This window comes from Hypomesus nipponensis, chromosome 9 (assembly GCF_054491055.1).
Source record: "Hypomesus nipponensis isolate SF chromosome 9, ASM5449105v1, whole genome shotgun sequence".
NCBI lineage: Eukaryota > Metazoa > Chordata > Actinopteri > Osmeriformes > Osmeridae > Hypomesus > Hypomesus nipponensis.
In genome coordinates, this window is record NC_140369.1 from 24,519,031 (window position 1) to 24,545,047 (window position 26,017).

General features: G+C 53.0%; 29 non-coding genes and 1 pseudogene across 29 annotated transcripts; 14 read left to right on the forward strand and 16 right to left on the reverse strand.

Moving 5' to 3' along the window:
• Positions 1–329: 329 nt before the first annotated feature.
• Positions 330–526, reverse strand: LOC146273877 (U2 spliceosomal RNA). Its single transcript, XR_014766998.1, has one exon. It is a non-coding gene; the product is annotated as a U2 spliceosomal RNA (small nuclear RNA).
• Positions 527–795: 269 nt separating this feature from the next.
• On the forward strand, positions 796–902 carry LOC146273878 (U6 spliceosomal RNA). Its single transcript, XR_014766844.1, has one exon. It is a non-coding gene; the product is annotated as a U6 spliceosomal RNA (small nuclear RNA).
• A 983-nt stretch (positions 903–1,885) lies between these two features.
• LOC146273879 (U2 spliceosomal RNA) lies at positions 1,886–2,082 on the reverse strand. The gene has a single exon (XR_014766999.1). It is a non-coding gene; the product is annotated as a U2 spliceosomal RNA (small nuclear RNA).
• A 268-nt stretch (positions 2,083–2,350) lies between these two features.
• Positions 2,351–2,457, forward strand: LOC146273880 (U6 spliceosomal RNA). The gene has a single exon (XR_014766845.1). It is a non-coding gene; the product is annotated as a U6 spliceosomal RNA (small nuclear RNA).
• Positions 2,458–3,392: 935 nt separating this feature from the next.
• LOC146273881 (U2 spliceosomal RNA) lies at positions 3,393–3,589 on the reverse strand. The gene has a single exon (XR_014767000.1). It is a non-coding gene; the product is annotated as a U2 spliceosomal RNA (small nuclear RNA).
• A 269-nt stretch (positions 3,590–3,858) lies between these two features.
• Positions 3,859–3,965, forward strand: LOC146273882 (U6 spliceosomal RNA). The gene has a single exon (XR_014766846.1). It is a non-coding gene; the product is annotated as a U6 spliceosomal RNA (small nuclear RNA).
• A 1,006-nt stretch (positions 3,966–4,971) lies between these two features.
• LOC146273883 (U2 spliceosomal RNA) lies at positions 4,972–5,168 on the reverse strand. Its single transcript, XR_014767001.1, has one exon. It is a non-coding gene; the product is annotated as a U2 spliceosomal RNA (small nuclear RNA).
• Positions 5,169–5,437: 269 nt separating this feature from the next.
• LOC146273884 (U6 spliceosomal RNA) lies at positions 5,438–5,544 on the forward strand. Its single transcript, XR_014766847.1, has one exon. It is a non-coding gene; the product is annotated as a U6 spliceosomal RNA (small nuclear RNA).
• Positions 5,545–6,482: 938 nt separating this feature from the next.
• LOC146273885 (U2 spliceosomal RNA) lies at positions 6,483–6,679 on the reverse strand. Its single transcript, XR_014767002.1, has one exon. It is a non-coding gene; the product is annotated as a U2 spliceosomal RNA (small nuclear RNA).
• Positions 6,680–6,948: 269 nt separating this feature from the next.
• Positions 6,949–7,055, forward strand: LOC146273886 (U6 spliceosomal RNA). The gene has a single exon (XR_014766848.1). It is a non-coding gene; the product is annotated as a U6 spliceosomal RNA (small nuclear RNA).
• Positions 7,056–8,087: 1,032 nt separating this feature from the next.
• LOC146273887 (U2 spliceosomal RNA) lies at positions 8,088–8,284 on the reverse strand. Its single transcript, XR_014767003.1, has one exon. It is a non-coding gene; the product is annotated as a U2 spliceosomal RNA (small nuclear RNA).
• Positions 8,285–8,553: 269 nt separating this feature from the next.
• Positions 8,554–8,660, forward strand: LOC146273888 (U6 spliceosomal RNA). Its single transcript, XR_014766849.1, has one exon. It is a non-coding gene; the product is annotated as a U6 spliceosomal RNA (small nuclear RNA).
• Positions 8,661–9,683: 1,023 nt separating this feature from the next.
• Positions 9,684–9,880, reverse strand: LOC146273889 (U2 spliceosomal RNA). Its single transcript, XR_014767004.1, has one exon. It is a non-coding gene; the product is annotated as a U2 spliceosomal RNA (small nuclear RNA).
• Positions 9,881–10,149: 269 nt separating this feature from the next.
• LOC146273890 (U6 spliceosomal RNA) lies at positions 10,150–10,256 on the forward strand. The gene has a single exon (XR_014766851.1). It is a non-coding gene; the product is annotated as a U6 spliceosomal RNA (small nuclear RNA).
• A 1,043-nt stretch (positions 10,257–11,299) lies between these two features.
• On the reverse strand, positions 11,300–11,496 carry LOC146273891 (U2 spliceosomal RNA). The gene has a single exon (XR_014767005.1). It is a non-coding gene; the product is annotated as a U2 spliceosomal RNA (small nuclear RNA).
• A 269-nt stretch (positions 11,497–11,765) lies between these two features.
• Positions 11,766–11,872, forward strand: LOC146273892 (U6 spliceosomal RNA). Its single transcript, XR_014766852.1, has one exon. It is a non-coding gene; the product is annotated as a U6 spliceosomal RNA (small nuclear RNA).
• A 1,014-nt stretch (positions 11,873–12,886) lies between these two features.
• On the reverse strand, positions 12,887–13,083 carry LOC146273893 (U2 spliceosomal RNA). The gene has a single exon (XR_014767006.1). It is a non-coding gene; the product is annotated as a U2 spliceosomal RNA (small nuclear RNA).
• Positions 13,084–13,352: 269 nt separating this feature from the next.
• Positions 13,353–13,459, forward strand: LOC146273894 (U6 spliceosomal RNA). The gene has a single exon (XR_014766853.1). It is a non-coding gene; the product is annotated as a U6 spliceosomal RNA (small nuclear RNA).
• Positions 13,460–14,399: 940 nt separating this feature from the next.
• On the reverse strand, positions 14,400–14,596 carry LOC146273895 (U2 spliceosomal RNA). Its single transcript, XR_014767007.1, has one exon. It is a non-coding gene; the product is annotated as a U2 spliceosomal RNA (small nuclear RNA).
• Positions 14,597–14,865: 269 nt separating this feature from the next.
• Positions 14,866–14,972, forward strand: LOC146273896 (U6 spliceosomal RNA). Its single transcript, XR_014766854.1, has one exon. It is a non-coding gene; the product is annotated as a U6 spliceosomal RNA (small nuclear RNA).
• Positions 14,973–15,977: 1,005 nt separating this feature from the next.
• On the reverse strand, positions 15,978–16,174 carry LOC146273897 (U2 spliceosomal RNA). The gene has a single exon (XR_014767009.1). It is a non-coding gene; the product is annotated as a U2 spliceosomal RNA (small nuclear RNA).
• A 269-nt stretch (positions 16,175–16,443) lies between these two features.
• Positions 16,444–16,550, forward strand: LOC146273898 (U6 spliceosomal RNA). The gene has a single exon (XR_014766855.1). It is a non-coding gene; the product is annotated as a U6 spliceosomal RNA (small nuclear RNA).
• A 927-nt stretch (positions 16,551–17,477) lies between these two features.
• LOC146273899 (U2 spliceosomal RNA) lies at positions 17,478–17,674 on the reverse strand. Its single transcript, XR_014767010.1, has one exon. It is a non-coding gene; the product is annotated as a U2 spliceosomal RNA (small nuclear RNA).
• A 269-nt stretch (positions 17,675–17,943) lies between these two features.
• On the forward strand, positions 17,944–18,050 carry LOC146273900 (U6 spliceosomal RNA). The gene has a single exon (XR_014766856.1). It is a non-coding gene; the product is annotated as a U6 spliceosomal RNA (small nuclear RNA).
• A 932-nt stretch (positions 18,051–18,982) lies between these two features.
• Positions 18,983–19,179, reverse strand: LOC146273901 (U2 spliceosomal RNA). Its single transcript, XR_014767011.1, has one exon. It is a non-coding gene; the product is annotated as a U2 spliceosomal RNA (small nuclear RNA).
• A 269-nt stretch (positions 19,180–19,448) lies between these two features.
• LOC146273902 (U6 spliceosomal RNA) lies at positions 19,449–19,555 on the forward strand. The gene has a single exon (XR_014766857.1). It is a non-coding gene; the product is annotated as a U6 spliceosomal RNA (small nuclear RNA).
• A 951-nt stretch (positions 19,556–20,506) lies between these two features.
• On the reverse strand, positions 20,507–20,691 carry LOC146273903 (U2 spliceosomal RNA). The gene has a single exon (XR_014767026.1). It is a non-coding gene; the product is annotated as a U2 spliceosomal RNA (small nuclear RNA).
• A 3,492-nt stretch (positions 20,692–24,183) lies between these two features.
• On the reverse strand, positions 24,184–24,411 carry LOC146273904 (U2 spliceosomal RNA; annotated as a pseudogene).
• Positions 24,412–24,680: 269 nt separating this feature from the next.
• LOC146273905 (U6 spliceosomal RNA) lies at positions 24,681–24,787 on the forward strand. Its single transcript, XR_014766858.1, has one exon. It is a non-coding gene; the product is annotated as a U6 spliceosomal RNA (small nuclear RNA).
• Positions 24,788–25,730: 943 nt separating this feature from the next.
• On the reverse strand, positions 25,731–25,927 carry LOC146273906 (U2 spliceosomal RNA). Its single transcript, XR_014767012.1, has one exon. It is a non-coding gene; the product is annotated as a U2 spliceosomal RNA (small nuclear RNA).
• Positions 25,928–26,017: the final 90 nt, after the last annotated feature.

The following is a 26,017-nucleotide window of genomic DNA, read 5'->3' on the forward strand; positions in this document are numbered from 1 at the left end:
GTGAGTAGGTAAGTAAGTAAGTAAGTACGTTCAAATGACATGACATTGCAAATGAATGAAATCGACTACTTCAAGGCAGGCAGCAAACGTGTTACAAAAGGAAGGTGCACTTGCACTCCCTCTTACCTACTCTATCATGATTATTGTCAACCAGAGATGGAAAGCCAGGATCACGCCCGGCCATACAATCTGTCTGTCACTCACTCACTCACTCACCCACTCACCCACTCACTCACTCACTCACCCACTCACCCACTCACTCACTCACCCACTCACTCACTCACTCACACACTCACTCACCCCACAGGGTTTCCCTTTGACACGCTTAGAAAGAGTGCACCGTTCCCCAGAGAAGCTGCAATACCGGGGCGATGCGTGGAGCGGACGGAGCGAGCCCTCGTTCCGACTCCCCGTTGGCAAAAATCGGCTTAATAAGAACTGGTCCCCCCCGTGGGAGACCTATCAGATATTAAACTGACAAGAACAGAAACTACACTTGATCTGAGCCAAAAGGCCGAGAAGCGATGACCCCCATTGATCCACGCTACCCGCGCACGGCCCCTCAGTGCCCTTGCGCTGCGCCACGGTAACGACGAGACTAGACTGGACTAGACTGGACTACGGGGGTAGGGGTTTGCAGTAGGGATAGGGGCAGAGAGAGGGAGGGAGGGAGGGGCAGAGGGGATGGCCAGGGGGAAGGGGGGGACCGGCCCTCCCTCGCGCTTCAACCCCGCCCCGAGACGACTCGACCAGTGACGTGCCGTATATATAGGGGTCGGTGCAGCTGCCTGTCTTGTGCTCGCTACGGCAGCACATCTAATAAAATTGGATCGATACAGAGAAGATTAGCATGGCCCCTGCGAAAGGATGACACGCAAATCCGTGAAGCGTTCCGAATTTTGCCGAATCATCCCACCTACTAGGGTTAGGGCTAGGGTTACACCTTGACAAAAGTGGTAGGGCTAGGGTTACACCTTGACAAAAGTGGTCCTCGTTGTTTCACCCACAACAACGGATGCATTTTGGCAGCTGTGAACTCGGGTTGACCAAGCTCCAGGCAGGCAGGCAGGCAGGCAGGCAGGCAGGCAGGCAGGCAGGCAGGCAGGCAGGCAGGCAGGCAGGCAGGCAGGCAGGCAGGCAGGCAGGCAGGCAGGCAGGCAGGCAGGCAGGCAGGCAGGCAGGCAGGCAGGCAGGCAGGCAGGCAGGCAGGCAGGCAGGCAGGCACTCGCTTTTGGTGTGGTTCCTAGATGACATACGTGTTATTACATGTTATGACGACCAGATCGGCCTGTAAGTAAGTCAGTCAGTCAGTGAAAAAAATTGTTTTACTTTTTTTTTTTTTTTTTTTTCAAGTAAAAGGGAGGGAAAACGGCGGGCCAAACGAAAAGGGCTTCGCCTCGCCGGGGGGGGTAAATAGTGGCCAAACAACTGAAAATTGATTCCCCTACGGTCCCCTACGGTTTAAAGGAAGATGGGGAACTCAACAGTGTATTCACATGAACCACCAAACGAGGCCAATAGCAATGGAATTACACTTAGTTCTTTGACTCTATGGGTTCAATCAGAGCAAGAACGCGCTCACCGGTTGGTAGGTGAGTAGGTAAGTAAGTAAGTAAGTACGTTCAAATGACATGACATTGCAAATGAATGAAATCGACTACTTCAAGGCAGGCAGCAAACGTGTTACAAAAGGAAGGTGCACTTGCACTCCCTCTTACCTACTCTATCATGATTATTGTCAACCAGAGATGGAAAGCCAGGATCACGCCCGGCCATACAATCTGTCTGTCACTCACTCACTCACTCACCCACTCACCCACTCACTCACTCACTCACTCACTCACACACTCACTCACCCCACAGGGTTTCCCTTTGACACGCTTAGAAAGAGTGCACCGTTCCCCAGAGAAGCTGCAATACCGGGGCGATGCGTGGAGCGGACGGAGCGAGCCCTCGTTCCGACTCCCCGTTGGCAAAAATCGGCTTAATAAGAACTGGTCCCCCCCGTGGGAGACCTATCAGATATTAAACTGACAAGAACAGAAACTACACTTGATCTGAGCCAAAAGGCCGAGAAGCGATGACCCCCATTGATCCACGCTACCCGCGCACGGCCCCTCAGTGCCCTTGCGCTGCGCCACGGTAACGACGAGACTAGACTGGACTAGACTGGACTACGGGGGTAGGGGTTTGCAGTAGGGATAGGGGCAGAGAGAGGGAGGGAGGGAGGGGCAGAGGGGATGGCCAGGGGGAAGGGGGGACCGGCCCTCCCTCGCGCTTCAACCCCGCCCCGAGACGACTCGACCAGTGACGTGCCGTATATATAGGGGTCGGTGCAGCTGCCTGTCTTGTGCTCGCTACGGCAGCACATCTAATAAAATTGGATCGATACAGAGAAGATTAGCATGGCCCCTGCGAAAGGATGACACGCAAATCCGTGAAGCGTTCCGAATTTTGCCGAATCATCCCACCTACTAGGGTTAGGGCTAGGGTTACACCTTGACAAAAGTGGTAGGGCTAGGGTTACACCTTGACAAAAGTGGTCCTCGTTGTTTCACCCACAACAACGGATGCATTTTGGCAGCTGTGAACTCGGGTTGACCAAGCTCCTGGCAGGCAGGCAGGCAGGCAGGCAGGCAGGCAGGCAGGCAGGCAGGCAGGCAGGCAGGCAGGCAGGCAGGCAGGCAGGCAGGCAGGCACTCGCTTTTGGTGTGGTTCCTAGATGACATACGTGTTATTACATGTTATGACGACCAGATCGGCCTGTAAGTAAGTCAGTCAGTCAGTGAAAAAACTTGTTTTACTTTTTTTTTTTTTTTTCAAGTAAAAGGGAGGGAAAACGGCGGGCCAAACGAAAAGGGCTTCGCCTCGCCGGGGGGGGTAAATAGTGGCCAAACAACTGAAAATTGATTCCCCTACGGTCCCCTACGGTTTAAAGGAAGATGGGGAACTCAACAGTGTATTCACATGAACCACCAAACGAGGCCAATAGCAATGGAATTACACTTAGTTCTTTGACTCTATGGGTTCAATCAGAGCAAGAACGCGCTCACCGGTTGGTAGGTGAGTAGGTAAGTAAGTAAGTAAGTACGTTCAAATGACATGACATTGCAAATGAATGAAATCGACTACTTCAAGGCAGGCAGCAAACGTGTTACAAAAGGAAGGTGCACTTGCACTCCCTCTTACCTACTCTATCATGATTATTGTCAACCAGAGATGGAAAGCCAGGATCACGCCCGGCCATACAATCTGTCTGTCACTCACTCACTCACTCACCCACTCACCCACTCACTCACTCACTCACCCACTCACCCACTCACTCACTCACCCACTCACTCACTCACTCACACACTCACTCACCCCACAGGGTTTCCCTTTGACACGCTTAGAAAGAGTGCACCGTTCCCCAGAGAAGCTGCAATACCGGGGCGATGCGTGGAGCGGACGGAGCGAGCCCTCGTTCCGACTCCCCGTTGGCAAAAATCGGCTTAATAAGAACTGGTCCCCCCCGTGGGAGACCTATCAGATATTAAACTGACAAGAACAGAAACTACACTTGATCTGAGCCAAAAGGCCGAGAAGCGATGACCCCCATTGATCCACGCTACCCGCGCACGGCCCCTCAGTGCCCTTGCGCTGCGCCACGGTAACGACGAGACTAGACTGGACTAGACTGGACTACGGGGGTAGGGGTTTGCAGTAGGGATAGGGGCAGAGAGAGGGAGGGAGGGAGGGGCAGAGGGGATGGCCAGGGGGAAGGGGGGGACCGGCCCTCCCTCGCGCTTCAACCCCGCCCCGAGACGACTCGACCAGTGACGTGCCGTATATATAGGGGTCGGTGCAGCTGCCTGTCTTGTGCTCGCTACGGCAGCACATCTAATAAAATTGGATCGATACAGAGAAGATTAGCATGGCCCCTGCGAAAGGATGACACGCAAATCCGTGAAGCGTTCCGAATTTTGCCGAATCATCCCACCTACTAGGGTTAGGGCTAGGGTTACACCTTGACAAAAGTGGTAGGGCTAGGGTTACACCTTGACAAAAGTGGTCCTCGTTGTTTCACCCACAACAACGGATGCATTTTGGCAGCTGTGAACTCGGGTTGACCAAGCTCCAGGCAGGCAGGCAGGCAGGCAGGCAGGCAGGCAGGCAGGCAGGCAGGCAGGCAGGCAGGCAGGCAGGCAGGCAGGCAGGCAGGCAGGCAGGCAGGCAGGCAGGCAGGCAGGCAGGCAGGCAGGCAGGCAGGCAGGCAGGCAGGCAGGCAGGCAGGCAGGCAGGCAGGCAGGCAGGCAGGCAGGCAGGCAGGCAGGCACTCGCTTTTGGTGTGGTTCCTAGATGACATACGTGTTATTACATGTTATGACGACCAGATCGGCCTGTAAGTAAGTCAGTCAGTCAGTGAAAAAAATTGTTTTACTTTTTTTTTTTTTTTTTTTCAAGTAAAAGGGAGGGAAAACGGCGGGCCAAACGAAAAGGGCTTCGCCTCGCCGGGGGGGGTAAATAGTGGCCAAACAACTGAAAATTGATTCCCCTACGGTCCCCTACGGTTTAAAGGAAGATGGGGAACTCAACAGTGTATTCACATGAACCACCAAACGAGGCCAATAGCAATGGAATTACACTTAGTTCTTTGACTCTATGGGTTCAATCAGAGCAAGAACGCGCTCACCGGTTGGTAGGTGAGTAGGTAAGTAAGTAAGTAAGTACGTTCAAATGACATGACATTGCAAATGAATGAAATCGACTACTTCAAGGCAGGCAGCAAACGTGTTACAAAAGGAAGGTGCACTTGCACTCCCTCTTACCTACTCTATCATGATTATTGTCAACCAGAGATGGAAAGCCAGGATCACGCCCGGCCATACAATCTGTCTGTCACTCACTCACTCACTCACCCACTCACCCACTCACTCACTCACTCACTCACACACTCACTCACCCCACAGGGTTTCCCTTTGACACGCTTAGAAAGAGTGCACCGTTCCCCAGAGAAGCTGCAATACCGGGGCGATGCGTGGAGCGGACGGAGCGAGCCCTCGTTCCGACTCCCCGTTGGCAAAAATCGGCTTAATAAGAACTGGTCCCCCCCGTGGGAGACCTATCAGATATTAAACTGACAAGAACAGAAACTACACTTGATCTGAGCCAAAAGGCCGAGAAGCGATGACCCCCATTGATCCACGCTACCCGCGCACGGCCCCTCAGTGCCCTTGCGCTGCGCCACGGTAACGACGAGACTAGACTGGACTAGACTGGACTACGGGGGTAGGGGTTTGCAGTAGGGATAGGGGCAGAGAGAGGGAGGGAGGGAGGGGCAGAGGGGATGGCCAGGGGGAAGGGGGGGACCGGCCCTCCCTCGCGCTTCAACCCCGCCCCGAGACGACTCGACCAGTGACGTGCCGTATATATAGGGGTCGGTGCAGCTGCCTGTCTTGTGCTCGCTACGGCAGCACATCTAATAAAATTGGATCGATACAGAGAAGATTAGCATGGCCCCTGCGAAAGGATGACACGCAAATCCGTGAAGCGTTCCGAATTTTGCCGAATCATCCCACCTACTAGGGTTAGGGCTAGGGTTACACCTTGACAAAAGTGGTAGGGCTAGGGTTACACCTTGACAAAAGTGGTCCTCGTTGTTTCACCCACAACAACGGATGCATTTTGGCAGCTGTGAACTCGGGTTGACCAAGCTCCTGGCAGGCAGGCAGGCAGGCAGGCAGGCAGGCAGGCAGGCAGGCAGGCAGGCAGGCAGGCAGGCAGGCAGGCAGGCAGGCAGGCAGGCAGGCACTCGCTTTTGGTGTGGTTCCTAGATGACATACGTGTTATTACATGTTATGACGACCAGATCGGCCTGTAAGTAAGTCAGTCAGTCAGTGAAAAAACTTGTTTTACTTTTTTTTTTTTTTTCAAGTAAAAGGGAGGGAAAACGGCGGGCCAAACGAAAAGGGCTTCGCCTCGCCGGGGGGGGTAAATAGTGGCCAAACAACTGAAAATTGATTCCCCTACGGTCCCCTACGGTTTAAAGGAAGATGGGGAACTCAACAGTGTATTCACATGAACCACCAAACGAGGCCAATAGCAATGGAATTACACTTAGTTCTTTGACTCTATGGGTTCAATCAGAGCAAGAACGCGCTCACCGGTTGGTAGGTGAGTAGGTAAGTAAGTAAGTAAGTACGTTCAAATGACATGACATTGCAAATGAATGAAATCGACTACTTCAAGGCAGGCAGCAAACGTGTTACAAAAGGAAGGTGCACTTGCACTCCCTCTTACCTACTCTATCATGATTATTGTCAACCAGAGATGGAAAGCCAGGATCACGCCCGGCCATACAATCTGTCTGTCACTCACTCACTCACTCACCCACTCACCCACTCACTCACTCACTCACCCACTCACCCACTCACTCACTCACCCACTCACTCACTCACTCACACACTCACTCACCCCACAGGGTTTCCCTTTGACACGCTTAGAAAGAGTGCACCGTTCCCCAGAGAAGCTGCAATACCGGGGCGATGCGTGGAGCGGACGGAGCGAGCCCTCGTTCCGACTCCCCGTTGGCAAAAATCGGCTTAATAAGAACTGGTCCCCCCCGTGGGAGACCTATCAGATATTAAACTGACAAGAACAGAAACTACACTTGATCTGAGCCAAAAGGCCGAGAAGCGATGACCCCCATTGATCCACGCTACCCGCGCACGGCCCCTCAGTGCCCTTGCGCTGCGCCACGGTAACGACGAGACTAGACTGGACTAGACTGGACTACGGGGGTAGGGGTTTGCAGTAGGGATAGGGGCAGAGAGAGGGAGGGAGGGAGGGGCAGAGGGGATGGCCAGGGGGAAGGGGGGGACCGGCCCTCCCTCGCGCTTCAACCCCGCCCCGAGACGACTCGACCAGTGACGTGCCGTATATATAGGGGTCGGTGCAGCTGCCTGTCTTGTGCTCGCTACGGCAGCACATCTAATAAAATTGGATCGATACAGAGAAGATTAGCATGGCCCCTGCGAAAGGATGACACGCAAATCCGTGAAGCGTTCCGAATTTTGCCGAATCATCCCACCTACTAGGGTTAGGGCTAGGGTTACACCTTGACAAAAGTGGTAGGGCTAGGGTTACACCTTGACAAAAGTGGTCCTCGTTGTTTCACCCACAACAACGGATGCATTTTGGCAGCTGTGAACTCGGGTTGACCAAGCTCCAGGCAGGCAGGCAGGCAGGCAGGCAGGCAGGCAGGCAGGCAGGCAGGCAGGCAGGCAGGCAGGCAGGCAGGCAGGCAGGCAGGCAGGCAGGCAGGCAGGCAGGCAGGCAGGCAGGCAGGCAGGCAGGCAGGCAGGCAGGCAGGCAGGCAGGCAGGCAGGCAGGCAGGCAGGCAGGCAGGCAGGCAGGCAGGCAGGCAGGCAGGCAGGCAGGCAGGCACTCGCTTTTGGTGTGGTTCCTAGATGACATACGTGTTATTACATGTTATGACGACCAGATCGGCCTGTAAGTAAGTCAGTCAGTCAGTGAAAAAAATTGTTTTACTTTTTTTTTTTTTTTTTTTTTCAAGTAAAAGGGAGGGAAAACGGCGGGCCAAACGAAAAGGGCTTCGCCTCGCCGGGGGGGGTAAATAGTGGCCAAACAACTGAAAATTGATTCCCCTACGGTCCCCTACGGTTTAAAGGAAGATGGGGAACTCAACAGTGTATTCACATGAACCACCAAACGAGGCCAATAGCAATGGAATTACACTTAGTTCTTTGACTCTATGGGTTCAATCAGAGCAAGAACGCGCTCACCGGTTGGTAGGTGAGTAGGTAAGTAAGTAAGTAAGTACGTTCAAATGACATGACATTGCAAATGAATGAAATCGACTACTTCAAGGCAGGCAGCAAACGTGTTACAAAAGGAAGGTGCACTTGCACTCCCTCTTACCTACTCTATCATGATTATTGTCAACCAGAGATGGAAAGCCAGGATCACGCCCGGCCATACAATCTGTCTGTCACTCACTCACTCACTCACCCACTCACCCACTCACTCACTCACTCACTCACTCACACACTCACTCACCCCACAGGGTTTCCCTTTGACACGCTTAGAAAGAGTGCACCGTTCCCCAGAGAAGCTGCAATACCGGGGCGATGCGTGGAGCGGACGGAGCGAGCCCTCGTTCCGACTCCCCGTTGGCAAAAATCGGCTTAATAAGAACTGGTCCCCCCCGTGGGAGACCTATCAGATATTAAACTGACAAGAACAGAAACTACACTTGATCTGAGCCAAAAGGCCGAGAAGCGATGACCCCCATTGATCCACGCTACCCGCGCACGGCCCCTCAGTGCCCTTGCGCTGCGCCACGGTAACGACGAGACTAGACTGGACTAGACTGGACTACGGGGGTAGGGGTTTGCAGTAGGGATAGGGGCAGAGAGAGGGAGGGAGGGAGGGGCAGAGGGGATGGCCAGGGGGAAGGGGGGGACCGGCCCTCCCTCGCGCTTCAACCCCGCCCCGAGACGACTCGACCAGTGACGTGCCGTATATATAGGGGTCGGTGCAGCTGCCTGTCTTGTGCTCGCTACGGCAGCACATCTAATAAAATTGGATCGATACAGAGAAGATTAGCATGGCCCCTGCGAAAGGATGACACGCAAATCCGTGAAGCGTTCCGAATTTTGCCGAATCATCCCACCTACTAGGGTTAGGGCTAGGGTTACACCTTGACAAAAGTGGTAGGGCTAGGGTTACACCTTGACAAAAGTGGTCCTCGTTGTTTCACCCACAACAACGGATGCATTTTGGCAGCTGTGAACTCGGGTTGACCAAGCTCCAGGCAGGCAGGCAGGCAGGCAGGCAGGCAGGCAGGCAGGCAGGCAGGCAGGCAGGCAGGCAGGCAGGCAGGCAGGCAGGCAGGCAGGCAGGCAGGCAGGCAGGCAGGCAGGCAGGCAGGCAGGCAGGCAGGCAGGCAGGCAGGCAGGCAGGCAGGCAGGCAGGCAGGCAGGCAGGCAGGCAGGCAGGCAGGCACTCGCTTTTGGTGTGGTTCCTAGATGACATACGTGTTATTACATGTTATGACGACCAGATCGGCCTGTAAGTAAGTCAGTCAGTCAGTGAAAAAACTTGTTTTACTTTTTTTTTTTTTTTTTTTTTTTTCAAGTAAAAGGGAGGGAAAACGGCGGGCCAAACGAAAAGGGCTTCGCCTCGCCGGGGGGGGTAAATAGTGGCCAAACAACTGAAAATTGATTCCCCTACGGTCCCCTACGGTTTAAAGGAAGATGGGGAACTCAACAGTGTATTCACATGAACCACCAAACGAGGCCAATAGCAATGGAATTACACTTAGTTCTTTGACTCTATGGGTTCAATCAGAGCAAGAACGCGCTCACCGGTTGGTAGGTGAGTAGGTAAGTAAGTAAGTAAGTACGTTCAAATGACATGACATTGCAAATGAATGAAATCGACTACTTCAAGGCAGGCAGCAAACGTGTTACAAAACGAAGGTGCACTTGCACTCCCTCTTACCTACTCTATCATGATTATTGTCAACCAGAGATGGAAAGCCAGGATCACGCCCGGCCATACAATCTGTCTGTCACTCACTCACTCACTCACCCACTCACCCACTCACTCACTCACTCACCCACTCACTCACTCACTCACACACTCACTCACCCCACAGGGTTTCCCTTTGACACGCTTAGAAAGAGTGCACCGTTCCCCAGAGAAGCTGCAATACCGGGGCGATGCGTGGAGCGGACGGAGCGAGCCCTCGTTCCGACTCCCCGTTGGCAAAAATCGGCTTAATAAGAACTGGTCCCCCCCGTGGGAGACCTATCAGATATTAAACTGACAAGAACAGAAACTACACTTGATCTGAGCCAAAAGGCCGAGAAGCGATGACCCCCATTGATCCACGCTACCCGCGCACGGCCCCTCAGTGCCCTTGCGCTGCGCCACGGTAACGACGAGACTAGACTGGACTAGACTGGACTACGGGGGTAGGGGTTTGCAGTAGGGATAGGGGCAGAGAGAGGGAGGGAGGGAGGGGCAGAGGGGATGGCCAGGGGGAAGGGGGGGACCGGCCCTCCCTCGCGCTTCAACCCCGCCCCGAGACGACTCGACCAGTGACGTGCCGTATATATAGGGGTCGGTGCAGCTGCCTGTCTTGTGCTCGCTACGGCAGCACATCTAATAAAATTGGATCGATACAGAGAAGATTAGCATGGCCCCTGCGAAAGGATGACACGCAAATCCGTGAAGCGTTCCGAATTTTGCCGAATCATCCCACCTACTAGGGTTAGGGCTAGGGTTACACCTTGACAAAAGTGGTAGGGCTAGGGTTACACCTTGACAAAAGTGGTCCTCGTTGTTTCACCCACAACAACGGATGCATTTTGGCAGCTGTGAACTCGGGTTGACCAAGCTCCAGGCAGGCAGGCAGGCAGGCAGGCAGGCAGGCAGGCAGGCAGGCAGGCAGGCAGGCAGGCAGGCAGGCAGGCAGGCAGGCAGGCAGGCAGGCAGGCAGGCAGGCAGGCAGGCAGGCAGGCAGGCAGGCAGGCAGGCAGGCAGGCAGGCAGGCAGGCAGGCAGGCAGGCAGGCAGGCAGGCAGGCAGGCAGGCAGGCAGGCAGGCAGGCAGGCACTCGCTTTTGGTGTGGTTCCTAGATGACATACGTGTTATTACATGTTATGACGACCAGATCGGCCTGTAAGTAAGTCAGTCAGTCAGTGAAAAAACTTGTTTTACTTTTTTTTTTTTTTTTTTTTTTTTCAAGTAAAAGGGAGGGAAAACGGCGGGCCAAACGAAAAGGGCTTCGCCTCGCCGGGGGGGGTAAATAGTGGCCAAACAACTGAAAATTGATTCCCCTACGGTCCCCTACGGTTTAAAGGAAGATGGGGAACTCAACAGTGTATTCACATGAACCACCAAACGAGGCCAATAGCAATGGAATTACACTTAGTTCTTTGACTCTATGGGTTCAATCAGAGCAAGAACGCGCTCACCGGTTGGTAGGTGAGTAGGTAAGTAAGTAAGTAAGTACGTTCAAATGACATGACATTGCAAATGAATGAAATCGACTACTTCAAGGCAGGCAGCAAACGTGTTACAAAACGAAGGTGCACTTGCACTCCCTCTTACCTACTCTATCATGATTATTGTCAACCAGAGATGGAAAGCCAGGATCACGCCCGGCCATACAATCTGTCTGTCACTCACTCACTCACTCACCCACTCACCCACTCACTCACTCACTCACCCACTCACTCACTCACTCACACACTCACTCACCCCACAGGGTTTCCCTTTGACACGCTTAGAAAGAGTGCACCGTTCCCCAGAGAAGCTGCAATACCGGGGCGATGCGTGGAGCGGACGGAGCGAGCCCTCGTTCCGACTCCCCGTTGGCAAAAATCGGCTTAATAAGAACTGGTCCCCCCCGTGGGAGACCTATCAGATATTAAACTGACAAGAACAGAAACTACACTTGATCTGAGCCAAAAGGCCGAGAAGCGATGACCCCCATTGATCCACGCTACCCGCGCACGGCCCCTCAGTGCCCTTGCGCTGCGCCACGGTAACGACGAGACTAGACTGGACTAGACTGGACTACGGGGGTAGGGGTTTGCAGTAGGGATAGGGGCAGAGAGAGGGAGGGAGGGAGGGGCAGAGGGGATGGCCAGGGGGAAGGGGGGGACCGGCCCTCCCTCGCGCTTCAACCCCGCCCCGAGACGACTCGACCAGTGACGTGCCGTATATATAGGGGTCGGTGCAGCTGCCTGTCTTGTGCTCGCTACGGCAGCACATCTAATAAAATTGGATCGATACAGAGAAGATTAGCATGGCCCCTGCGAAAGGATGACACGCAAATCCGTGAAGCGTTCCGAATTTTGCCGAATCATCCCACCTACTAGGGTTAGGGCTAGGGTTACACCTTGACAAAAGTGGTAGGGCTAGGGTTACACCTTGACAAAAGTGGTCCTCGTTGTTTCACCCACAACAACGGATGCATTTTGGCAGCTGTGAACTCGGGTTGACCAAGCTCCAGGCAGGCAGGCAGGCAGGCAGGCAGGCAGGCAGGCAGGCAGGCAGGCAGGCAGGCAGGCAGGCAGGCAGGCAGGCAGGCAGGCAGGCAGGCAGGCAGGCAGGCAGGCAGGCAGGCAGGCAGGCAGGCAGGCAGGCAGGCAGGCAGGCAGGCAGGCAGGCAGGCAGGCAGGCAGGCAGGCAGGCACTCGCTTTTGGTGTGGTTCCTAGATGACATACGTGTTATTACATGTTATGACGACCAGATCGGCCTGTAAGTAAGTCAGTCAGTCAGTGAAAAAACTTGTTTTACTTTTTTTTTTTTTTTTTTTTTTTCAAGTAAAAGGGAGGGAAAACGGCGGGCCAAACGAAAAGGGCTTCGCCTCGCCGGGGGGGGTAAATAGTGGCCAAACAACTGAAAATTGATTCCCCTACGGTCCCCTACGGTTTAAAGGAAGATGGGGAACTCAACAGTGTATTCACATGAACCACCAAACGAGGCCAATAGCAATGGAATTACACTTAGTTCTTTGACTCTATGGGTTCAATCAGAGCAAGAACGCGCTCACCGGTTGGTAGGTGAGTAGGTAAGTAAGTAAGTAAGTACGTTCAAATGACATGACATTGCAAATGAATGAAATCGACTACTTCAAGGCAGGCAGCAAACGTGTTACAAAACGAAGGTGCACTTGCACTCCCTCTTACCTACTCTATCATGATTATTGTCAACCAGAGATGGAAAGCCAGGATCACGCCCGGCCATACAATCTGTCTGTCACTCACTCACTCACTCACCCACTCACCCACTCACTCACTCACTCACCCACTCACTCACTCACTCACACACTCACTCACCCCACAGGGTTTCCCTTTGACACGCTTAGAAAGAGTGCACCGTTCCCCAGAGAAGCTGCAATACCGGGGCGATGCGTGGAGCGGACGGAGCGAGCCCTCGTTCCGACTCCCCGTTGGCAAAAATCGGCTTAATAAGAACTGGTCCCCCCCGTGGGAGACCTATCAGATATTAAACTGACAAGAACAGAAACTACACTTGATCTGAGCCAAAAGGCCGAGAAGCGATGACCCCCATTGATCCACGCTACCCGCGCACGGCCCCTCAGTGCCCTTGCGCTGCGCCACGGTAACGACGAGACTAGACTGGACTAGACTGGACTACGGGGGTAGGGGTTTGCAGTAGGGATAGGGGCAGAGAGAGGGAGGGAGGGAGGGGCAGAGGGGATGGCCAGGGGGAAGGGGGGGACCGGCCCTCCCTCGCGCTTCAACCCCGCCCCGAGACGACTCGACCAGTGACGTGCCGTATATATAGGGGTCGGTGCAGCTGCCTGTCTTGTGCTCGCTACGGCAGCACATCTAATAAAATTGGATCGATACAGAGAAGATTAGCATGGCCCCTGCGAAAGGATGACACGCAAATCCGTGAAGCGTTCCGAATTTTGCCGAATCATCCCACCTACTAGGGTTAGGGCTAGGGTTACACCTTGACAAAAGTGGTAGGGCTAGGGTTACACCTTGACAAAAGTGGTCCTCGTTGTTTCACCCACAACAACGGATGCATTTTGGCAGCTGTGAACTCGGGTTGACCAAGCTCCTGGCAGGCAGGCAGGCAGGCAGGCAGGCAGGCAGGCAGGCAGGCAGGCAGGCAGGCAGGCAGGCAGGCAGGCAGGCAGGCAGGCAGGCAGGCAGGCAGGCAGGCAGGCACTCGCTTTTGGTGTGGTTCCTAGATGACATACGTGTTATTACATGTTATGACGACCAGATCGGCCTGTAAGTAAGTCAGTCAGTCAGTGAAAAAACTTGTTTTACTTTTTTTTTTTTTTTTTTTTTTTTTCAAGTAAAAGGGAGGGAAAACGGCGGGCCAAACGAAAAGGGCTTCGCCTCGCCGGGGGGGGTAAATAGTGGCCAAACAACTGAAAATTGATTCCCCTACGGTCCCCTACGGTTTAAAGGAAGATGGGGAACTCAACAGTGTATTCACATGAACCACCAAACGAGGCCAATAGCAATGGAATTACACTTAGTTCTTTGACTCTATGGGTTCAATCAGAGCAAGAACGCGCTCACCGGTTGGTAGGTGAGTAGGTAAGTAAGTAAGTAAGTACGTTCAAATGACATGACATTGCAAATGAATGAAATCGACTACTTCAAGGCAGGCAGCAAACGTGTTACAAAACGAAGGTGCACTTGCACTCCCTCTTACCTACTCTATCATGATTATTGTCAACCAGAGATGGAAAGCCAGGATCACGCCCGGCCATACAATCTGTCTGTCACTCACTCACTCACTCACCCACTCACCCACTCACTCACTCACTCACCCACTCACTCACTCACTCACACACTCACTCACCCCACAGGGTTTCCCTTTGACACGCTTAGAAAGAGTGCACCGTTCCCCAGAGAAGCTGCAATACCGGGGCGATGCGTGGAGCGGACGGAGCGAGCCCTCGTTCCGACTCCCCGTTGGCAAAAATCGGCTTAATAAGAACTGGTCCCCCCCGTGGGAGACCTATCAGATATTAAACTGACAAGAACAGAAACTACACTTGATCTGAGCCAAAAGGCCGAGAAGCGATGACCCCCATTGATCCACGCTACCCGCGCACGGCCCCTCAGTGCCCTTGCGCTGCGCCACGGTAACGACGAGACTAGACTGGACTAGACTGGACTACGGGGGTAGGGGTTTGCAGTAGGGATAGGGGCAGAGAGAGGGAGGGAGGGAGGGGCAGAGGGGATGGCCAGGGGGAAGGGGGGGACCGGCCCTCCCTCGCGCTTCAACCCCGCCCCGAGACGACTCGACCAGTGACGTGCCGTATATATAGGGGTCGGTGCAGCTGCCTGTCTTGTGCTCGCTACGGCAGCACATCTAATAAAATTGGATCGATACAGAGAAGATTAGCATGGCCCCTGCGAAAGGATGACACGCAAATCCGTGAAGCGTTCCGAATTTTGCCGAATCATCCCACCTACTAGGGTTAGGGCTAGGGTTACACCTTGACAAAAGTGGTAGGGCTAGGGTTACACCTTGACAAAAGTGGTCCTCGTTGTTTCACCCACAACAACGGATGCATTTTGGCAGCTGTGAACTCGGGTTGACCAAGCTCCAGGCAGGCAGGCAGGCAGGCAGGCAGGCAGGCAGGCAGGCAGGCAGGCAGGCAGGCAGGCAGGCAGGCAGGCAGGCAGGCAGGCAGGCAGGCAGGCAGGCAGGCAGGCAGGCAGGCAGGCAGGCAGGCAGGCAGGCAGGCAGGCAGGCAGGCAGGCAGGCAGGCAGGCAGGCAGGCAGGCAGGCAGGCACTCGCTTTTGGTGTGGTTCCTAGATGACATACGTGTTATTACATGTTATGACGACCAGATCGGCCTGTAAGTAAGTCAGTCAGTCAGTGAAAAAACTTGTTTTACTTTTTTTTTTTTTTTTTTTTTTTTTTCAAGTAAAAGGGAGGGAAAACGGCGGGCCAAACGAAAAGGGCTTCGCCTCGCCGGGGGGGGTAAATAGTGGCCAAACAACTGAAAATTGATTCCCCTACGGTCCCCTACGGTTTAAAGGAAGATGGGGAACTCAACAGTGTATTCACATGAACCACCAAACGAGGCCAATAGCAATGGAATTACACTTAGTTCTTTGACTCTATGGGTTCAATCAGAGCAAGAACGCGCTCACCGGTTGGTAGGTGAGTAGGTAAGTAAGTAAGTACGTTCAAATGACATGACATTGCAAATGAATGAAATCGACTACTTCAAGGCAGGCAGCAAACGTGTTACAAAACGAAGGTGCACTTGCACTCCCTCTTACCTACTCTATCATGATTATTGTCAACCAGAGATGGAAAGCCAGGATCACGCCCGGCCATACAATCTGTCTGTCACTCACTCACTCACTCACCCACTCACCCACTCACTCACTCACTCACTCACACACACACTCACTCACCCCACAGGGTTTCCCTTTGACACGCTTAGAAAGAGTGCACCGTTCCCCAGAGAAGCTGCAATACCGGGGCGATGCGTGGAGCGGACGGAGCGAGCCCTCGTTCCGACTCCCCGTTGGCAAAAATCGGCTTAATAAGAACTGGTCCCCCCCGTGGGAGACCTATCAGATATTAAACTGACAAGAACAGAAACTACACTTGATCTGAGCCAAAAGGCCGAGAAGCGATGACCCCCATTGATCCACGCTACCCGCGCACGGCCCCTCAGTGCCCTTGCGCTGCGCCACGGTAACGACGAGACTAGACTGGACTAGACTGGACTACGGGGGTAGGGGTTTGCAGTAGGGATAGGGGCAGAGAGAGGGAGGGAGGGAGGGGCAGAGGGGATGGCCAGGGGGAAGGGGGGGACCGGCCCTCCCTCGCGCTTCAACCCCGCCCCGAGACGACTCGACCAGTGACGTGCCGTATATATAGGGGTCGGTGCAGCTGCCTGTCTTGTGCTCGCTACGGCAGCACATCTAATAAAATTGGATCGATACAGAGAAGATTAGCATGGCCCCTGCGAAAGGATGACACGCAAATCCGTGAAGCGTTCCGAATTTTGCCGAATCATCCCACCTACTAGGGTTAGGGCTAGGGTTACACCTTGACAAAAGTGGTAGGGCTAGGGTTACACCTTGACAAAAGTGGTCCTCGTTGTTTCACCCACAACAACGGATGCATTTTGGCAGCTGTGAACTCGGGTTGACCAAGCTCCTGGCAGGCAGGCAGGCAGGCAGGCAGGCAGGCAGGCAGGCAGGCAGGCAGGCAGGCAGGCAGGCAGGCAGGCAGGCAGGCAGGCAGGCAGGCAGGCAGGCAGGCAGGCACTCGCTTTTGGTGTGGTTCCTAGATGACATACGTGTTATTACATGTTATGACGACCAGATCGGCCTGTAAGTAAGTCAGTCAGTCAGTGAAAAAACTTGTTTTACTTTTTTTTTTTTTTTTTTTTTTTTCAAGTAAAAGGGAGGGAAAACGGCGGGCCAAACGAAAAGGGCTTCGCCTCGCCGGGGGGGGTAAATAGTGGCCAAACAACTGAAAATTGATTCCCCTACGGTCCCCTACGGTTTAAAGGAAGATGGGGAACTCAACAGTGTATTCACATGAACCACCAAACGAGGCCAATAGCAATGGAATTACACTTAGTTCTTTGACTCTATGGGTTCAATCAGAGCAAGAACGCGCTCACCGGTTGGTAGGTGAGTAGGTAAGTAAGTAAGTAAGTACGTTCAAATGACATGACATTGCAAATGAATGAAATCGACTACTTCAAGGCAGGCAGCAAACGTGTTACAAAACGAAGGTGCACTTGCACTCCCTCTTACCTACTCTATCATGATTATTGTCAACCAGAGATGGAAAGCCAGGATCACGCCCGGCCATACAATCTGTCTGTCACTCACTCACTCACTCACCCACTCACCCACTCACTCACTCACTCACTCACACACACACTCACTCACCCCACAGGGTTTCCCTTTGACACGCTTAGAAAGAGTGCACCGTTCCCCAGAGAAGCTGCAATACCGGGGCGATGCGTGGAGCGGACGGAGCGAGCCCTCGTTCCGACTCCCCGTTGGCAAAAATCGGCTTAATAAGAACTGGTCCCCCCCGTGGGAGACCTATCAGATATTAAACTGACAAGAACAGAAACTACACTTGATCTGAGCCAAAAGGCCGAGAAGCGATGACCCCCATTGATCCACGCTACCCGCGCACGGCCCCTCAGTGCCCTTGCGCTGCGCCACGGTAACGACGAGACTAGACTGGACTAGACTGGACTACGGGGGTAGGGGTTTGCAGTAGGGATAGGGGCAGAGAGAGGGAGGGAGGGAGGGGCAGAGGGGATGGCCAGGGGGAAGGGGGGGACCGGCCCTCCCTCGCGCTTCAACCCCGCCCCGAGACGACTCGACCAGTGACGTGCCGTATATATAGGGGTCGGTGCAGCTGCCTGTCTTGTGCTCGCTACGGCAGCACATCTAATAAAATTGGATCGATACAGAGAAGATTAGCATGGCCCCTGCGAAAGGATGACACGCAAATCCGTGAAGCGTTCCGAATTTTGCCGAATCATCCCACCTACTAGGGTTAGGGCTAGGGTTACACCTTGACAAAAGTGGTAGGGCTAGGGTTACACCTTGACAAAAGTGGTCCTCGTTGTTTCACCCACAACAACGGATGCATTTTGGCAGCTGTGAACTCGGGTTGACCAAGCTCCTGGCAGGCAGGCAGGCAGGCAGGCAGGCAGGCAGGCAGGCAGGCAGGCAGGCAGGCAGGCAGGCAGGCAGGCAGGCAGGCAGGCAGGCAGGCAGGCAGGCAGGCAGGCAGGCAGGCAGGCAGGCACTCGCTTTTGGTGTGGTTCCTAGATGACATACGTGTTATTACATGTTATGACGACCAGATCGGCCTGTAAGTAAGTCAGTCAGTCAGTGAAAAAACTTGTTTTACTTTTTTTTTTTTTTTTCAAGTAAAAGGGAGGGAAAACGGCGGGCCAAACGAAAAGGGCTTCGCCTCGCCGGGGGGGGGTAAATAGTGGCCAAACAACTGAAAATTGATTCCCCTACGGTCCCCTACGGTTTAAAGGAAGATGGGGAACTCAACAGTGTATTCACATGAACCACCAAACGAGGCCAATAGCAATGGAATTACACTTAGTTCTTTGACTCTATGGGTTCAATCAGAGCAAGAACGCGCTCACCGGTTGGTAGGTGAGTAGGTAAGTAAGTAAGTAAGTACGTTCAAATGACATGACATTGCAAATGAATGAAATCGACTACTTCAAGGCAGGCAGCAAACGTGTTACAAAAGGAAGGTGCACTTGCACTCCCTCTTACCTACTCTATCATGATTATTGTCAACCAGAGATGGAAAGCCAGGATCACGCCCGGCCATACAATCTGTCTGTCACTCACTCACCCACTCACCCACTCACTCACTCACTCACTCACTCACTCACACACTCACTCACCCCACAGGGTTTCCCTTTGACACGCTTAGAAAGAGTGCACCGTTCCCCAGAGAAGCTGCAATACCGGGGCGATGCGTGGAGCGGACGGAGCGAGCCCTCGTTCCGACTCCCCGTTGGCAAAAATCGGCTTAATAAGAACTGGTCCCCCCCGTGGGAGACCTATCAGATATTAAACTGACAAGAACAGAAACTACACTTGATCTGAGCCAAAAGGCCGAGAAGCGATGACCCCCATTGATCCACGCTACCCGCGCACGGCCCCTCAGTGCCCTTGCGCTGCGCCACGGTAACGACGAGACTAGACTGGACTAGACTGGACTACGGGGGTAGGGGTTTGCAGTAGGGATAGGGGCAGAGAGAGGGAGGGAGGGAGGGGCAGAGGGGATGGCCAGGGGGAAGGGGGGGACCGGCCCTCCCTCGCGCTTCAACCCCGCCCCGAGACGACTCGACCAGTGACGTGCCGTATATATAGGGGTCGGTGCAGCTGCCTGTCTTGTGCTCGCTACGGCAGCACATCTAATAAAATTGGATCGATACAGAGAAGATTAGCATGGCCCCTGCGAAAGGATGACACGCAAATCCGTGAAGCGTTCCGAATTTTGCCGAATCATCCCACCTACTAGGGTTAGGGCTAGGGTTACACCTTGACAAAAGTGGTAGGGCTAGGGTTACACCTTGACAAAAGTGGTCCTCGTTGTTTCACCCACAACAACGGATGCATTTTGGCAGCTGTGAACTCGGGTTGACCAAGCTCCTGGCAGGCAGGCAGGCAGGCAGGCAGGCAGGCAGGCAGGCAGGCAGGCAGGCAGGCAGGCAGGCAGGCAGGCAGGCAGGCAGGCAGGCAGGCAGGCAGGCAGGCAGGCAGGCAGGCAGGCACTCGCTTTTGGTGTGGTTCCTAGATGACATACGTGTTATTACATGTTATGACGACCAGATCGGCCTGTAAGTAAGTCAGTCAGTCAGTGAAAAAACTTGTTTTACTTTTTTTTTTTTTTTTTTTTTTTTCAAGTAAAAGGGAGGGAAAACGGCGGGCCAAACGAAAAGGGCTTCGCCTCGCCGGGGGGGGTAAATAGTGGCCAAACAACTGAAAATTGATTCCCCTACGGTCCCCTACGGTTTAAAGGAAGATGGGGAACTCAACAGTGTATTCACATGAACCACCAAACGAGGCCAATAGCAATGGAATTACACTTAGTTCTTTGACTCTATGGGTTCAATCAGAGCAAGAACGCGCTCACCGGTTGGTAGGTGAGTAGGTAAGTAAGTAAGTAAGTACGTTCAAATGACATGACATTGCAAATGAATGAAATCGACTACTTCAAGGCAGGCAGCAAACGTGTTACAAAAGGAAGGTGCACTTGCACTCCCTCTTACCTACTCTATCATGATTATTGTCAACCAGAGATGGAAAGCCAGGATCACGCCCGGCCATACAATCTGTCTGTCACTCACTCACTCACTCACCCACTCACCCACTCACTCACTCACTCACTCACTCACTCACTCACTCACACACTCACTCACCCCACAGGGTTTCCCTTTGACACGCTTAGAAAGAGTGCACCGTTCCCCAGAGAAGCTGCAATACCGGGGCGATGCGTGGAGCGGACGGAGCGAGCCCTCGTTCCGACTCCCCGTTGGCAAAAATCGGCTTAATAAGAACTGGTCCCCCCCGTGGGAGACCTATCAGATATTAAACTGACAAGAACAGAATTGAATTGAATTGAGAAAAATTTATTGGTTCTCACCGTTGACAGTTCATGAAAACAATTCATTTCACATGTCTTTTCTTATATTTAAAAGGTACATTATTTACAGGGCATAGGGGGCGCTAAAACACTGGTGTAATTGCTTTAAAAGCACTGAATCGAAATCGTAATTAAAAAGTGCCAGCTAAAACAACAAGGTGATCATAAATAAATACAGCAGTGTTAAAAAGCCATAAAAGAATGTACACTTGGTTAAGACATCTTTAAAGGAATGTTTTACAATGTGTCTTCAAAAATGTGACGTGTGTATGTGACTATGTGTGTGTGTGTGCGTATGTGGCTATGTGTCTTGTGTGGCTGTGTGAGTGTGTGCGTGTGAGTGCGTTTAAAAGTTCTGTTCCTCAATTGTGCAGGACCGGGATGAGCTTGTCTGGCTTGCCTCTACCTGCCCCGCTGAACAAGCCACCGAGTCCTCCCCCTCCGGGGCCCAGCGGAGATCCTCGACCTGGGCAGCCATTCCGGCGCAGCCAGGCCGCTGCCGCCCGGACCACTTCACGTGGAGGGGGGCCCCTTCCGTATGGCGCGTGGGATGTACCACCCGAGGGTCTCTGCAGCCAGTTCCGCCGCTGCCTGGGTGGACATCTCCACGCGCTTCCCCACCAGCAGGTTCCTGGAGGTCCAGAGGGCTTCTTTGAAGCATGTCAGGGTGAGCCAGAGTTGGCGGAATTGTACAGATGTCATGGTCCTCTGGCTCACCCCGTAGAGCACCAGCTGTGCATTAAGGACCTCCCCTGCCGGCAGGCACGGGGTTATCAGGGGCCCCGCCAGGATCCACAGGTCCCGGGCGGCACTGCACTCCCAGAGCAGGTGCCGCACGGTCTCCTCTCCGCCACAAGTCGGCCGCGGGCACCTGGATGTTGTCGCCAGTCTCCGGGAGTGCATGACGGCTCTGACCGGGAGGATCTCATGGGCCACCATCCAGGAGAGGTCTCGGTGCTTGTTCAGCAGGGCAGGGTGGCTCACGTTCCGCCAGACCGTGGCCGACTCACCCAGGGCGAGTCGGCGCACTCGGCTCACTTCCTCCCGTTCCTGCACAAGAGAGAGAACAGAGCGGTGTTTGGTTAAAACGGTGAGTGGTTCTTTCTCTAAAATGTGTGTCTTTAAAAACGTCTTAATAAAAAGGTAGGCCGGGGGGAGGTTAAAAGACACTGGCGTCCTCAGGTCTTTCGGGATCCACTGCAGGTGCCTGAGGTAGGACCCCATCCAGAATCTGGTCAGGGCCGCGGTCTTGTGGTTTCCGGATGGGGTCGTCGCCAGTGCCAGGTGGAGTGCGGTGTACCGGCTACCGAAGAACACTTTAAAATCCGGGAGTCCCTTCCCTCCGTTTCGTGGGGCTCTCTTAACCACTTCTCTTTTCACACGCTCCCACTTGGACCCCCAGATGAAATAAAACACCATCCTGTCAAGGGCTAAAAGAATGGGTCTGGGGGGGATAAAAACAGAACAGATCAATAAGAACAAGGGTAAAATCACTGCTTTAATGATTAAAACCTTGCCCTCAATTGTCAGTCGTCTGAGTCCCCAGAACGTCAGTTTCTGTCGGGTTTTTGTCAGTAAGCCCTCCCAGTTTCCGCTCCCTCCCCCCTCCCGGTCGAAATGTACCCCGAGGATGCGGAGGTCGGTCTGGGTCGTCGTCATGGGAAGCCTAGTCATGTCTGTCCCACCCCACGGTCCGAAAAGTCTCCCCTCTGTCTTGTCCCTGTTAAGCTTGGCACCCGAGGCGAGGCCAAACCAGTCAGTCCGGTCCAGGGTCCTGTCTACAGATAAGAGGTCAGTGCATAAAACGTTGATGTCGTCCATGTATAAAATGCACTTGGCAGTCAGTCCCCCAGTCCCCGGGATCCCCAACCCACAAATGAGTTGGTCCCTTCTCAAGACCTGCGCCAGCGGCTCTATGCAGCAGACATAGAGTAAGGGGGATAAGGGACACCCCTGACGGACGCCGCAGTTAACTTCCACTGCTTTGGATAAGAACCCGTTAACAAGGATTTTGCTGGTAATGTCCCCATACAGCAGTCCCACCCAAGCTAGGAATCTCCCCGGAAAACCCGCTTTTTGCAGTACCTTGAAAAGGTACTGGTGCGAGACCCGATCAAAAGCTTTCTCAAAATCTAAATTTAGGACTACTAGCCGAATGTTTCTGTCTCTCGCAAAACAGATGGCGTCTCTGATCAGTACCAGGCTGTCCGTGATCCTCCTTCCCGGGATGGCGCAGGCTTGATCCGGGTGGATCAAGTCCCCTAAAACACAAGACATACGAGAGGTTAAAATCTTGCTAAAAAGTTTACAATCAACGTTTAAAAGAGTGATAGGTCGCCAGTTCTTTAGGTCCGTTTTGTCATTCTTCTTGAATAAAAGGGATACAATGCCCATTCTAAAACTGTCAGGTAGTCGGTCGAGTCGTTCAAAGTCCTTAAAAACAGTCAACAGGTCGTGTCTTAAAATATCCCAAAAGGTCAGATAAAATTCCAGGGGGAGCCCGTCCTCGCCTGGGGATTTCCCTTTTTTAAAACATCTGATGTTTTCGTCCATTTCTAAAAGGGTAAAATCCTGGGATAAAAGCACGGTGTTTACAACTGTTTTGTCTAAAAAGCTTAAAACCTCGTCCATGACGTGATTAAAAACTTCTTTCTTTTCAAACAACTCATCATAAAATTCCTCCACCACCTTCGTAATCTGTTGTGTGTCAGTTTTTAAAATCCCATTTTTATCTTTGATGCCCGTTAAAACATTGCTCCTGCTGATTATTTTCTTAAAAAAGTACCTGGTACATTTTTCTCCTTCCTCCAGGTCTCTCTCTTTGCTTCTTAAAATCACTCCTCTGCTCACCTCTTCCGCCATTAAAACCATTTCTTTTTTCACCTCTCTTATTTCATTGTTAAAATCCAACCCTTCCTGTGTAAGTTTAAAATACCTTTCCAACCTTCTCTGCAGTCCCACCATGCGTCTCTCTGTTTTCTTTCTTTTTTCCCTCCCTTTCCGTTTAAAAAAAGTCTGTGTCCTGTGTTTTACCATTTCCCACCACTGTGCTCGTGTTTCAAACATGTCCTGAAGGGTCTGCCAGTCCCTGAACCGCTCCCTGTATGACCCTGTTATCACTTCGTCCTCCAACAGGGAGCAGTTCAGTTTCCACAGACCCTTCCCTACCGTCACACCCGAGGTTAGTGAAAGGGTGCACGTGAGCATACAGTGGTCCGAAAAGAATACCGGGGTTAATCTAGCATCGGTTGGGGGGGCGTCCCGGGTCAGTACGTAGTCAATGCGAGAGGCTCTGGTACCATCGCCACTGGACCAGGTGAAGCCCTCCTCTCTGGGATGCAGGGATCTAAAACAGTCAACTAATTTAAAATCCCTACAAAGTCCGTGTAATAAAACCGACGATCTGTCTACTTTAAAAAGCTCTCCGGCTCCTTTCCTATCTTTCCTTGATAAAACACAGTTAAAATCCCCTCCCACCACTAGGGGATCCCTCCCTAGCAGGTGGGACTGCAGGTCATCTAAAAGGTCGCACCTCTCATTCTTGCTGCTAAAACCATACACATTTATCAGTTTAAAATCCTTCCCTAAAAAGTTCAAATTCAGTAAAAGCATACGTCCGTTGTGTAAAACTGTGCTCCCCTTCACCAAGATGTGTGCACTGACAAGAACAGAAACTACACTTGATCTGAGCCAAAAGGCCGAGAAGCGATGACCCCCATTGATCCACGCTACCCGCGCACGGCCCCTCAGTGCCCTTGCGCTGCGCCACGGTAACGACGAGACTAGACTGGACTAGACTGGACTACGGGGGTAGGGGTTTGCAGTAGGGATAGGGGCAGAGAGAGGGAGGGAGGGAGGGGCAGAGGGGATGGCCAGGGGGAAGGGGGGGACCGGCCCTCCCTCGCGCTTCAACCCCGCCCCGAGACGACTCGACCAGTGACGTGCCGTATATATAGGGGTCGGTGCAGCTGCCTGTCTTGTGCTCGCTACGGCAGCACATCTAATAAAATTGGATCGATACAGAGAAGATTAGCATGGCCCCTGCGAAAGGATGACACGCAAATCCGTGAAGCGTTCCGAATTTTGCCGAATCATCCCACCTACTAGGGTTAGGGCTAGGGTTACACCTTGACAAAAGTGGTAGGGCTAGGGTTACACCTTGACAAAAGTGGTCCTCGTTGTTTCACCCACAACAACGGATGCATTTTGGCAGCTGTGAACTCGGGTTGACCAAGCTCCTGGCAGGCAGGCAGGCAGGCAGGCAGGCAGGCAGGCAGGCAGGCAGGCAGGCAGGCAGGCAGGCAGGCAGGCAGGCAGGCAGGCAGGCAGGCAGGCAGGCAGGCAGGCAGGCAGGCAGGCAGGCAGGCACTCGCTTTTGGTGTGGTTCCTAGATGACATACGTGTTATTACATGTTATGACGACCAGATCGGCCTGTAAGTAAGTCAGTCAGTCAGTGAAAAAACTTGTTTTACTTTTTTTTTTTTTTTCAAGTAAAAGGGAGGGAAAACGGCGGGCCAAACGAAAAGGGCTTCGCCTCTGCCGGGGGGGGTAAATAGTGGCCAAACAACTGAAAATTGATTCCCCTACGGTCCCCTACGGTTTAAAGGAAGATGGGGAACTCAACAGTGTATTCACATGAACCACCAAACGAGGCCAATAGCAATGGAATTACACTTAGTTCTTTGACTCTATGGGTTCAATCAGAGCAAGAACGCGCTCACCGGTTGGTAGGTGAGTAGGTAAGTAAGTAAGTAAGTACGTTCAAATGACATGACATTGCAAATGAATGAAATCGACTACTTCAAGGCAGGCAGCAAACGTGTTACAAAAGGAAGGTGCACTTGCACTCCCTCTTACCTACTCTATCATGATTATTGTCAACCAGAGATGGAAAGCCAGGATCACGCCCGGCCATACAATCTGTCTGTCACTCACTCACTCACCCACTCACCCACTCACTCACTCACTCACTCACTCACTCACTCACACACTCACTCACCCCACAGGGTTTCCCTTTGACACGCTTAGAAAGAGTGCACCGTTCCCCAGAGAAGCTGCAATACCGGGGCGATGCGTGGAGCGGACGGAGCGAGCCCTCGTTCCGACTCCCCGTTGGCAAAAATCGGCTTAATAAGAACTGGTCCCCCCCGTGGGAGACCTATCAGATATTAAACTGACAAGAACAGAAACTACACTTGATCTGAGCCAAAAGGCCGAGAAGCGATGACCCCCATTGATCCACGCTACCCGCGCACGGCCCCTCAGTGCCCTTGCGCTGCGCCACGGTAACGACGAGACTAGACTGGACTAGACTG